At 32.8% G+C, this 13,531-nt stretch overlaps 1 non-coding gene across 1 annotated transcript; it reads left to right on the top strand.

Annotated features, from left to right (window-relative positions):
- Positions 1-13,108: 13,108 nt before the first annotated feature.
- On the top strand, positions 13,109-13,181 carry Trnar-ucu. Its single transcript has one exon. It is a non-coding gene; the product is annotated as a tRNA-Arg (tRNA).
- The last annotated feature ends 350 nt before the right edge of the window (positions 13,182-13,531 follow it).

Genomic DNA, 13,531 nt, shown 5'->3' with positions numbered 1-13,531 from the left:
TTATTGAATTATTTAACGAATTATGAAAAGTTATATAAATTAAAACTCCTATTTGAATTTATTACCATAATTAAATTTCATTTTACCATAATTAATTTTACGTTGTGATACTGACATAAAAAGCAGCACAATATTTCTCTATCTGCAGTTTTTCTAGAGAAATGTAGGAGGAGAATATACAAGTGTAAATCGAACGTTTGAAGCTTGGACTTTTCTACAACAGGTAATGGACGACGAACTTCAATGCAAATTATAGCGAGCACGTATGAGTCATATCCGGAATTAATTCTTTTAACACCTCGATGTCAACACGTGACTTTACCGCTAATCGTACGTGCGGAGCTATATTTTCAAACGACATTTCTCATAAAGCTACTTAAACGTGTACCTTATTCGACATTAACACGACGAAAATCCCACGAATACGAAAGTTTTATTGTCGTGAAATTTTTTTTATCATTACTTTCTTCATAAAATGTAAGAAATTTATCAATTTATTTTTAACACTTTCAAATCTTCAGGATCAACCAATTGTATGAAAAGAATTATTATGTGCGTATATAAAGAACGACAATATATGGCAATAATTGAATAAAAAAAATATTTTATTTTTCAAAGTGTGAAAGAAGAAATTTCGTAATAATCTATGTATATCAGACGAGAATCATATTTTCTTTAACAATCTTATCAGATCGTGAGAACGAATACTACCATTGTGTATAATTATACTTGTTCCGTGAAAAAATGCATATACGTTTATCGTTCCATTTAATAGTGACAGAATGATGCAAATAAGAAAGGGTTATGAACGTATTTCCACGTTCCAAAGCTGAAGTTAAAAATAAACAATGATATACTACATTTTCATATGAATCATTTGGAATTTTTTCATTTCTATCTTTTTGATTAAGCATTCATAATGCACGCAATCCCTTATTCGATTGCATTTGTCAAAGAATCTGATAGTACATTAATCCTTTGTTCCTATGAAATGTTACAGTAATTAATTGGTTGCTATTTATTGGATTGGTATTTAAAACAAATTTTAATCGGTATCTTAAGTAAATTGTCAGTATTCAAACTAAAACATCAGTACGTAATATAAGTCTGTATAATAAAATATCCTAACCTAACCAAAAAATTTAAATTTTATTGTCCAAAAAACAAATTAATGCCAACTAAATAAACAAAATTGTACTGACAAGATGCCTACTTAATACTGACAATTAATTATTTATACTGATCAAAATATTCATTTTTACTGACTCTTTATTTTAAAAAAATACTTACCATTGATGAATAAAATGATACTGATCAAATATGTAGATAGAAGTGTAATGAATTTCGTGTCCTTTTAAATTTCGCTTTTACTTCTTTGCTTATATTCAATTTTAAATGAAGTTTAATTAATACTTCACTGTTTAATAGAAAGTTCCAATACAACTGCTGAGAAAAAAGCAAAATAAATAAAAAATGCCATCAAACGAAATTCGTAAACACATCGCAGAAAGTATTTATTTCCAGGAGACGTGAAAACACATGATAGTAGGCAGAAAATAACATGAGTCAACAATCTGTGAATAAGACGCACGTAGAGATGCGGAAAAGAGTCTACAGTTCATTCCACTAGTCTTCATATTTGTAATTGTAAGTCACGGGAGTGTAATGAAAAATAAAACTTTAAATAAAACATCTAATAATTTTACTCAGTCATTTCTGTACGTTTTTTTTTTTTTGTTTAAACGTTGAAAATTTGATTTTTCACTTTCATTCATAAAAGTAACGTTGCTTTCAACGATGAAGATCGTTATCATATGCACAAAGTATAACGAAACACCGTAATTTCTCTCAGAGAGCTAATTACAATTATTATCCATCAGTAATATACACATGTCTATTAGTATTCGTGTGTTTCAAATTGTTTGTCAGTATAATTAAAAACACGATTATTGGACTTTGTACCAACATATAAACAGATAGTGTTTTGTAATAAACAAGAAATGGATGACTGTAAATTTTATGGGCGTAACTTTTGGCTGTAATTGTGAAAGATTAAAATTCTGTTTGAAAACAAAATTCAATATAACTTGTCAATTCTAAAGATATTACAGTATTTCATTCTTGCTTTACGTTAAAACTGATTAAAATGAACTTAAGTGTGCAATATTAATGTGTAACATTACAAATAAACTCTAATAAAGTTTAGTGTATTCGTTTGCTGTTTAGCAAAAATTGTAAATAAATAAAAAAATCAACAGCAAAAATTAAATTGTAACCAAATCGATCCTTGCACTCGTACTATAGAAACGATACGAATACCTGGCTAGTTTTAATTGGTTTAGGGAAAGGTTTATTTTTAGTCCCAATTGACACCCATGATATTAGAGAAATAATATATGGATAACACATTGAGGACTGTAAGTAAATTTTATACCACACAAGAGTAGATTGTGAGGAACAAATTCAACTTGAGAAAGAAACCCAGCCTCGGCTCAAGGAAGCGAGTCTCGAACCTGGGAAAGTTCGGTTACAAACCTCAAGCGCTATCCACTCGGCCAACCTATCCTTCCCGTTAGAGTTCTCTCGGAAGTATGCTTTCAGTAGCACATGGGTACAATGATCGAAAAGGTTTGCTTAGAAATAGCATTTTTTTTTATTAAATATCATAAAATATGTATAATATAATAAAAAATTATGTAATGCTATAAGATATTTACTACGCACTATAACCACGAATTTAAATGGTATTTTAATTCTAGTTACAACGAGAATCTAGAATCACTAATAGTTTAGCTTTTATAAAAGTTTGTCAATGTTTCTATTCCTGCGAGTCAAAGTAGTGAAATTAAAATTACACAGTGTTTGAGAAATAAAATTACTTATTCTACAATGCTATTTATAACCTGTACCTGTATAAATGTTGCAGACGCCACTTGATAATTGGGCGTGGATAGTCTTTGTTGTATCATAGAATTGACATTATTCTTCACCACCTCTCAAATAGTGAAAGTGTTGGACTTGAAACGGGGCGATACGATCATGAATGTAGCAACAGCGCTGGTTATTTCGAGTAGGAAGCCCTGGGAGCTACAACTTATCCCTTTGCATTCCACGTAATTTTTCAATGGATATATTCACTGACTTCGAGCAATTATTTGAAAAAGATTCACTTATATTTTGACGATACTAATAGGTAATAGAACTAAAGATTATTAGTATAACATAAAAAGAGATACTATTTGTCTTATAAAAATGTATGCACATAGGTCGATACGCGATCGATAAAAACAAGGGTAAATCGATAGAACAAATCGATATATGGAAATAAGTTACGGAAGCCCTCGACAGATGGCGAAGAAAAAGGCGTCATCTTCATTCAGATTGAAATTTCCTAATAACAATTGTTTATTGTTACAAGCTATTGTATTGGAAAATCACGTCAAGTTATAACATTCTCTCCTTTTTTATTGTAAAGTATCTCAAACGTTTATTAAGTACACATAACCTTTTTTTCAGAAAAGAAAAAAATTACACTTTCTTTATTAGCCAAGGTTTCTACCATGCTTTGTTACCATGGGTGGATTAGGTAACAGCATGTAAATAATGACGTCAACAAAAGGCTGAATTAATCGGTTTATGAACTAAGTGTCGTCATCGTTCATTAAGCATACATGTATATACTTATGTATGTATATATGTGTCACCAGTAATCTGCAACGCTTTTACAAAAAGGGAAAATCAATAAAATCACCGAAGCTAATACACATTTATTGGATTGTGCATAATGAAGATACGTCCAATGAGTTCTTCTCGTTAATAATTTATCAATTAACCTCAAAATAATACAATTAATTCATTAAATAGTTTATTCCAGAAAACAATTGATATTTTTGTTATTTGTTCGTAGAGAAACGATCTATTATCACGAAACACATCTATGAAACCAATAGAGTAAGGAATTTTAAATGGAAAGCTATCGGAAAGTTTATATTCCCACAATTACAACCACTCGATTATTTATTGCCATGTAGCCATACTAAAGCATATCAGAATCGTTGTCCTAATTGACCTTTTATAGATGAATCAGACCCCCTGTGAGAATATCAATGTAAACACGTAAATTAAAATCAATTACATGTGAACGATGACGTAAAAAAAAAAAAATATATATACTATTGTATAATACCACATAACAGATTCCGGTATACTCCACAATGAAACGGTTTCAACTGAACGACGTTACATAATGAGCCTTGTTGTATTCAATTCAAAAGACATGTTACAAAGCTCTTAAGGTTAGATTAATCCTTCCCTACTTTTCCATTTCTAATTATTCTTTACAATTTAACAGACAACTTTTTTAACGAGAAATTCAAATTTCATTAATCGAAATTGTTGATTTTAGGGGTAAAGTATACGTAAGACTTTATTGCCGGTAGTATTGCAAGAGTGAACATTTTTATTTGAGAAAATGTTGATTTTATAAATAGTAAAAATGGTAAGGTTTCATTCTAAAATTCACCATTTTTTATTTTCTTAATTTGACATACTTATACAGAAATTTTTTACACACAGTGAATCAGATCATTACGCAAGAAGTTTCTATCACACGATATTAAAAATCACTAGTTTTAGAGCGTGGGACGTTCTCATGATTTTAACCCTTAAGAGTACGAAGCAATAGAGCGTTGAGTACTCTGTGTGACCGATTGCCATCCAGCAGTAATAAATGCTGTCAAAAGCAAAAGTTACACTGACCATGTTGCCAGAAAAGTTAATAATAAAATTTGAAAATTAAAAAAAAAAAAGAATTAAAAAATTTAATTTCACGTGGAGATTCATCGATATTACATAAAATATTGATAAAAATAAATTATGATATACTCTGTTGATAATTCAAGAGATCACCAGTTCGTTAAACTTAAGTAAAACTATTCGAGCTAATGTCATAATTAGATATAAAAGGGTGTGATTCTATATGTAAAAATAAATCGAAAAAATAAGAATTAAATTTTTTCGTTTCAAACTGCTCGAATTTGAGTACTTATCAAGTAAGTATACGTGCACTTCGCTATCTTTAGGCTTCATGTTTGCACTAACAAGCAGCGGCAATGTCGCGATAAGTACTAATAATACGTTTATTAACGATTTTATTGCTTTACGTGTACATTTCGGAATGAACAGTTGAAATTGACGTCTTTATTGACGCATACAAATTCTTCAGCTTCGAATCAGGGAATCGTGAAGTGATAATACAGTATTTTTACGCTTTAATTATTCGAAAAAACTTGTACAATTCTTCCCCTTTGAGATGTACAAGATTTGCACTATTTGAAATTGGCGCCATTTTTTCGCCAAATTTCTCAAGGATTATAGTGACTAAATATTAATGCAACTGAATATTAATTGTATACCTAGATAATCTAATAGACCTAACAAACCGAGGAAAATCATACAGAATTACCGAAATACCAATTTTCAAAATAGACCGAGAAAAATCAGAGAGGACATATTTGTAAACAAAGAATAGCACAGCGAGTAAAATGAAAAATTGAGAAAGAACGGTGAATATGTACATACATATATGTCGTTGGTTAGTCGGCAGAAACAATTGTAGGCTGTAGCAAAGAATGATAGTAAGATTTGCAGAAATTAATTGACAAGGGTAAGGGGAGACGAACGAGATGTTCTTTGACCGTGTGCTTCCAGTCTCTGGTTGGTCGCCATGACGACCTGAAGGGTCTATGCTCTCTGATGCTCTCGAGGTCGACAAGGACAAGTCGTCAAGGGGTGCCAGCAACATTCATTTCTATCGTTGGTCACATATTCGCGAGAACTCTTTCATTTCGACAAATACCGTATTGTCTGTATAGCAACTTACATTTCTAGTTCGAGGAATCAATTTACTATGAAAGTTAAATAGCTTAGAAAATACAAAAAAAGATTGATACGTTTAATGGAAATATGAATGATTGAAATTTTAAGAAAATTGAAAATTTACTATTAAGACAGTTTATAAATGAACAAAATTAACAAATTTCTAATTCCTATGACATACACATAGGAAGATAAAATTAAAGAAGAATAATCGGTTCAGAACTGTATTAACATAGATTGAGATAAAAAATTACAGGACAAGATAAAATATAATCCTTACTTTTACTATATTTAAAATTATATCTTTCTTTTAACTCTAATTCTGTTACTTGCTTATAATACACTTGCTACGATTACAGATTACTGTATTATCAACAACTTTATAACAAAAGATACTCAATCATACTTATTAATACTCTTACTACACGAAATTTAGGAGTAAAGTTGATACTTATATTTATTTTCCGAAGCGATTCAAAGATATAAATACACTAAACCAGATATTACACTCATAAATACGAAAACAGTATTCGCTGATATAGTATTATAAAAAACGTAGTATCACGCATATTATCACGTTGTTTACGATGTGAAGATGAAAATATGACGGTCGGGAAACCTCTCGTGAAAACATGAATCTATAATTCAATCTGCATACGGATATATGAAAAGCAACACACATATATTATCAATTCTTTAATTCAAAGAAATTGATCTTACCTACTGTTGTCAGTAGCAATAATATGTAACTTTCTATGAAACTGCCTTACTTCTCAGTAAGTCTATAGAAAGATTGCAATCGTCAAAGTACAAGGAATCGAGCATTGCATAATCCTGCAGAAAAGAAAACTAGCTTTATTTAAAATGTAACCTAAAGAGAAAATTAACAAACCAAAAAAAAAAAAAAAAATTGTAAATACTTTGAAAGCAGAGAAAGTTACTTAACGATAGAACAAACGATCCATATCACCGCACTAGGGTCGTGGCATTACTAAATATACCATGTGATTGAATTTACGTCACTAAATACATATAGATACCATGAACAAATAGTTCGATGCATCATGCTGCTTCTTTCACCTATTTATGTACTTTATTTGGAATAAGCGGAAGTGTGCGCAGTTGAACATACTCAGAGTGCTCATATAATATCTTATAAAGTAGCTTTTACTTAATACATCCAATGTATTTCAATATTTTGTTAGTTAACATTTACTTTACATAAAAAATTTGAAAGGGGCGAAAGGCGATAGTTTCTACGTAAATATTATAAATATTTCGCGTCGACAAGTGCAACTACGAATAATTATAACCTGTATTAATATCAAATATGCAGAATCAATTTTTTCTACCGAAGCTTTGAGCTGCGTTGAGTTTGCGTGTAAAATGTTTGTCAAAAAATTGATATTTCTAACAATTTTCAGTTTCTAACGTGCTAACTATTTATCACATTTTCCCGAACCTTGTCACTCGTGAAACATTCTGCGACATGTATGCACTATGACGTTTGCAGTCCTATCTGTTTACAAATCGTATTTTGTAGACGACGACAAGGTGACTGAGGACTAAACATCATTTTCAGATTTGATTTTTTTAGAAAAAACGAAACCTTGGAAAAGTTCCTTCCTCATTTGCCACTTTGTTTCATGACTTATTTCCCGCCCGATTCCGCCACAAAGTTTCTCTTATACTTCCTACGATTGCATATACATACAGGGTGTTCCGTTTAACCGTAAAAATATGAAAAATATAAAAAAGTATTCTTGCGAAAGTTGTTCAATAAACAGGGGGAGATTAGGTGGTTTAAATAATTTTTCTGTAGGCGTAGAGCACTGAGGGAGATATCAAAGTCAAGTTAATTTCTTTTAAATAAAACCCTGTATTTTTCTATTCTCAACCCCTTAACGCTCCAATTCTCCTCACCTCGACGTTCCAAATAAGCTCAATTTTGTCTTTCTCTGAATTATTTTACAAGCGCGTACAAATAAGTTTCCCATTATTTACAATGCCGCAACTTACTTTTGTTCGCCGTGACAGAAAGAATAACGCAACATGGAGAGTGAAGTAAAATACTTCAAAAAAAAAAAAAAGAAAAAAGTGCACTTATTCTAAGAGTGCACGCGTGAGTCACGAGCATGAACGTTAAGGGGTTAATCCTACAACAGCGTTTGTTGAGACGATTTCAACAAGATGCCACATTAGGCCATTTCGTTTTATGGAAAGTTGTAAAATCGTGGAGAATTTGTATCAGTAGCACAGTCAAGTAGGTTTTAGCTGGCCGATAGCGTTCGGTCTAACTCCTCGATTCTTCGCTACTTCAAACGATCGCAAAGAATTGTCATTCAATATTTCCACATTATTTTACATCCATGCTGTAAAATTTAGACGTCGCACATAGTTAATCTGTTACGCGTAAATCTTACACTTTGTTCCTTTTATAAGAATGCTAATCATTCTTCTCCGCAATTCTAATAATAGAACTGCGAGATAATCCAGTATCAACAGCGGCACCACGAATGAAAGTGAATGGATTTTCTTTGAAATACATGTTAAAACCATAAGAACGTTGTCATCAGATGTAATTACATTTCGTTTCTTTCCTTTGGTACTTGCAACATGTCCAAGCGTTGTTACATTATTTTCAAAGCGCATAAAATGCATTTTCCTCTTTTCCAAAGAACTTGGAACTTTCCAAATTCACCGAGTGTAAGCAGCATATCAACTTTTCCGCTATCTGAATGCACTCTGATTCATCTAACGACAAACTAAGACTGCGTACTACTCGCGAGAACGATCGTAGCACCGTCAGAGACGCAGTTGTTGTTTATTGGCACTTTGCAATGTGAATCTTTTATTTTCCTAATGCCACAACTTTTTTTTTTATTTTTATTTTACTAGCAGTCGATAACATTCCTACGAGGTAGAAGGTGTGTCGATTCTTTATTAATTTGCGTCACTTTGCAACATCTTTTCACCTTTTTATTTTAGAGCTCTTTACGATCAATTCCACATTGGGAATTGTAAGTAGGTTTCGTGAAATTTTGCAACACGTGTGTAGTTATGATTCGTTCTAATGAAAAACGTTTAAAAAATACTACAGTTCCATTTAAGAAACAAAAGCTAACATTCGTATCTCTGGAAAAATGCATTGAAAAAATTCTCATTTATGACAATTACGTAGCGTGAAAAAACAACTCAACTTTTTGTAAAGTTTAAAGAAAGTGTTGCAGTTTTGTGTCGAAAGCGCCAGTTAAAAATTCACCAAACGCGTAGTAAAGGGCTAAACGACATTAACCCTTCTTTAAGCAACCAAAATACTCACAATTGTTTCAAGCATTACCGTTTAAAATTCTTAGCAGAAATTTTTATCTTGGAACCATGCATCGACGTAAAAACGACGATTCTTTCGCAAAGAACACAAAACAGGAAATTATTAAAGAAAAATACAGAAATGGGTGCTTAATTCATTATTTACTTTTTCTTCGATTTTCTTTCATCTTTATCTTTCAAGTGGAGAAAAACACGAACCAGAGGTTTCACCGTGGCGACAATGAAAAAGCGTCGGTGATGGAATGAAATGAGTAAAATATACAATACATGTATCTACATCTATTCCACGGCACGGCTTTCACAACTTTATAGACGCTCTCGGTGAATGTAGCGTGTACTTACGTATCACTTACGTCAATGATTTTTATCCAAGAGAGGTATTTACGTCAAAGATATACGGGCCAACTTTGCAAAGTTGCGTATTCCATCTTACAACGACACAACACGAGACACGGGGGCCATAGGTCTCGGTATCGTGTGGTCTCGCCAAATAGAAATGGTAAGCATTGACCTGGATCGTGGAAAAGATGGATCGTGTAACAATGTAGGAAAAAAGATCCAACATTTGTGATTCGAATATTAACACTCTCGTTACGTTACTTCTTCCATTATTTTGGAACAAATACCTACCTTACCATCTTCTTAGAATCCTTTGAAAACTTTCTTTCCAATTTCTTAAAACTTGTTCAAACTACGCGTAGATATGGTTGCAGCGAAGAAAAATTGATTAGGGATTCATTGAAATTTATTTGATATACTTGGAAACAAATTGTCCAACGACAGGACAATTTTTAAGGGAATACTTTAGTCTAGATTTTTTAAAAAATCGATTTTTCTGCATTTTCTGAGAGTTTACGTTTTCGAAATTATGTCTCTGAAAGGATTTGCCCGAATTCGTAAAAATGGCGATGTTATAGATATTTAAAGAACGCTGTGGACCTTTTGAAAAGTGTAACGATCAAAATTTGAACTTGGTTCGAATAGTAGGAGAAAATATGAATACAGAAAAGTTGGCGAAACTAGATTTTTTCAAGTGTTATAATTAATGACGAGTGAAAATTTGAAAATAGACTTTTCCAACACTGTAGACTTTTCAAAAAGTGTCACAATTAATAACGAGTCAAAATTTGAACTTGGTTCGAATAATAGGAGAAAATATGTACGGAGAAAAGTGGGTGAAAGTTTCAAATCCGACGTAATTATTCCAACCGTTAAACACGCACCTAAAAGATCGACGTTAGTGCGGAGCTACTTTTCAGTGTCTGCTACATCTGCCACGAAATTTCTTCATTTTCCTTCGTTATCTCCAATCGCAAAGCTAACTATATCACACAACTTCTAAAATCTCAGCAACTTCAAATTCTACCATAAACGTAACTAAATACATCCCAAAAGAATCACATCGAACGTTTCTTCCTTCAAGAAAGTACACGGTAAACCGAAGCTCCGGCAAAGGAAAACGAAACTTTTCATAGCACGTAATGGAATCTATTCGTATGAATAGACTTGAATGGTTCGAAGGGCGCGATAGAGTCCACGTTATATCTCCGTATAATGTATATACCACCAGCTGTATTCCCCTGTATAGCCTTCTTTTCTTTTCAACCCAGACTCTGTAGATGCGTGAAAGCCGTTAACGTTTCAAAGAAATGAATTTCAGTTCGGTACCGAAGGTGCAAAAAGCAGATGCTCCAATTTCTTTCCAAAGCGCCTCTTCTCGATCTATGAATATTCTCAAATAAGTGTACCGGATCAAGCAATAACTAACATGTCTGATACCTACAATATCTCCAGAGATATTGCGTTTTTTCTCACATTTTTCTTACAGCCAGGATTTGCAAGGGAGAAATCGGAAAAAATTCCCTCGCATACGTCTCTGTATCTGCTCTATGCTACATTTTTTTTCAAAATTTCTACCTACTGTTAAATAGGGAAAATAGAGAAAAAACTGATAATCCGAATTTTCCCTGTAACTGTTCGAGATAGCGAGTTGAAACTTCGTAACAATTGTTTCCTTTCGATAAACTATCGAATGGTCCGTCGCAAGACCAATTTGGTTTAAAAGCACTTTTCACCACCTTTGACAGACCTCGCGTTCGTATCCTAGAAAATTGCGAGAAAAAACAGTCGTCTGTAAAGAGCTTAGTTTTGAAAAGCTCCTGATTTAAAGGAATTCAACGCAGTAGAAATAAAGCACTATGTGAAATTCAATTATTTACATTTTTTCAAATTTAATTTTTGCTATTTTTTTTGCACATGAAAACGAACCTTTTAAAAAATTACTCAAGTATCATCGAAAAGATGATTTTCGTTTATACTCTCAAATGCTCACTTATCGTCTTCTCTTTGGAACTTTGTTACGCCAATCAAGTACTTATATCCTCGTGCCTAGCCATTGAAGTGATCAACACTGGAGAAAACACTTCTCTCTTATCGCTTCTGAGTTACGTCCTTTTTATTTCAGCCTGATAACGTGACTCGAGAGCGAACAATACTGACAATTGCCGTCAGCCAGACTCATTGGACAATTGACCACTCTCGATACCTAACCTTTTACACATTTTCAAAGGGGGAAATATTGTAAACGTCATATGGAGAGAAATAATCAAATAAATACTCGTTAGAAATTGCTAGGAATAAAAAAACTCACTAGAAATTGCCAGCATATTTTTTTTTATTATCGTACGCGCAATTTTATCAATCTCATATCTCCTCTAAACTTTTTTTACTCATTCGCTATAAATAAACAAATTTCTAAAAATATTTCTTAAAACGAAAATAGGATGCGATAAAAGACACAGTATCTCATTGGTAGAACAGTTAGATAAGACAAGAAATAACAAATTTCGAGTTTCAACGTAAAACATAAATGAGAGGTATTAAAAAAACATATTAACGAAGGAGATGCATTTTTGAAAACTCATCCAAGAGTATTTCTTAAAAAAAAGAGAGAAATTGTGAAAGAAAGTGATATTAATTAACCTAAATGAATGGCCGTTAAAAATCCGCCGATAATTCAAGAGATACACATATTACAGTGGAATCTTATCACGCTATGTGTGATGGAAGCATGTGATTTGAAATTCGTAGCCGCCACTCCTAACGATACACAAATTATTTTTACAACGAAGGCCGATCGTTTAACGATATCTTCGAGAAAATAAAATAATAAACTGTTCGACTCAATTGAAACACAAGATAAGGAGAAGTCGAATGAAACGTATTCCATGTAATACAGATTTTAACACTTACTATGTATTGGTGCAACCGTACGAAATTGCAGAAAGGTAACAAGGCCAAAAGTTGCACGGTAAAGGTGATTTTTCTCAAGGCTACGATATTCAGGTTTCCCTGGTTATCGTTCTATTAAATCAAACTATATGCTTCCTTGGCCTTTGAATTAAAAGAGCAATCCAAGATAATTTACAAACATGGTCTATATATTTTTTACTTGTTGCCTATGCAGATTTACAGTTCACTTCAAAATTGAAGAAAAAACTATCAATACTCTAAAATTTCTTCGACAAAGAAAGGACACTTATTTTGAGACAAAAGGAGAAATTTCGCAGTACAGCAGGACCTCTATAACTCGAGAGTAATATAATACAAATTAAGTTCCACCGACATCATTTTTTGGGTCAAATTTAATTAATCCAAAATTCCAAATTCAAACTTTCTTTTCTTTTCTTTTTTTTGATCGCGTTATACGGGAGTAACAGCAATTTTTTGATCGCATTATACGGGGCAACAGCAATTTTTCGATCGCATTATACGGGGCAATAGCAATTTTTTGATCACGTGATACTGGGCCCTACTGCACAGTAATCCCCGGATGAGTGTCGGAGGCTCACAGGACCGCGTTGTGACACTCATCCGGGGAGGTTGGTGTTCGGGGAACCAAGTCCCTGTGGCGCAGAGGATAGCGCGTTGGACTTCTAATCCAAAGGTCGTGGGTTCGATCCCCACCAGGGATGATACACAAAACCTTTTTTTTTAGTCGAGGGGAAGAGGGGGTTACCCGAAAGTATTTGAAAACGATGACGAGGGTTTTAGTGAGTAGGAATGTCTATGCAAGCTTTCCTCCATGTAAAAAAAAAAAAGAAAAGAAAAGAAAAGAAAAAAGGTGTTCAGGGAATCGCCGGTTGTAACTTCGCTTCGGTGCATCGAAGACGACGAGAGTGAGAAACATTGAGCGCGAATGAAATAGAAAGGTTCAACAGTCGATTATTTGTGTAATTGAGATATTCTTTCAAATATAGTCACGTTTACAATCATTTTCATTGGAAAACCCTCAGAAATCCATAATCCTGTAATTGTAAAGTAA

The sequence above is a fragment of the Habropoda laboriosa genome, unplaced genomic scaffold (assembly GCF_001263275.1).
Source record: "Habropoda laboriosa isolate 0110345459 unplaced genomic scaffold, ASM126327v1 scaffold212, whole genome shotgun sequence".
Lineage (NCBI taxonomy): Eukaryota > Metazoa > Arthropoda > Insecta > Hymenoptera > Apidae > Habropoda > Habropoda laboriosa.
Note: the sequence above shows the minus strand (reverse complement) of the source record. Positions and strands in the feature narration are given on the sequence as shown.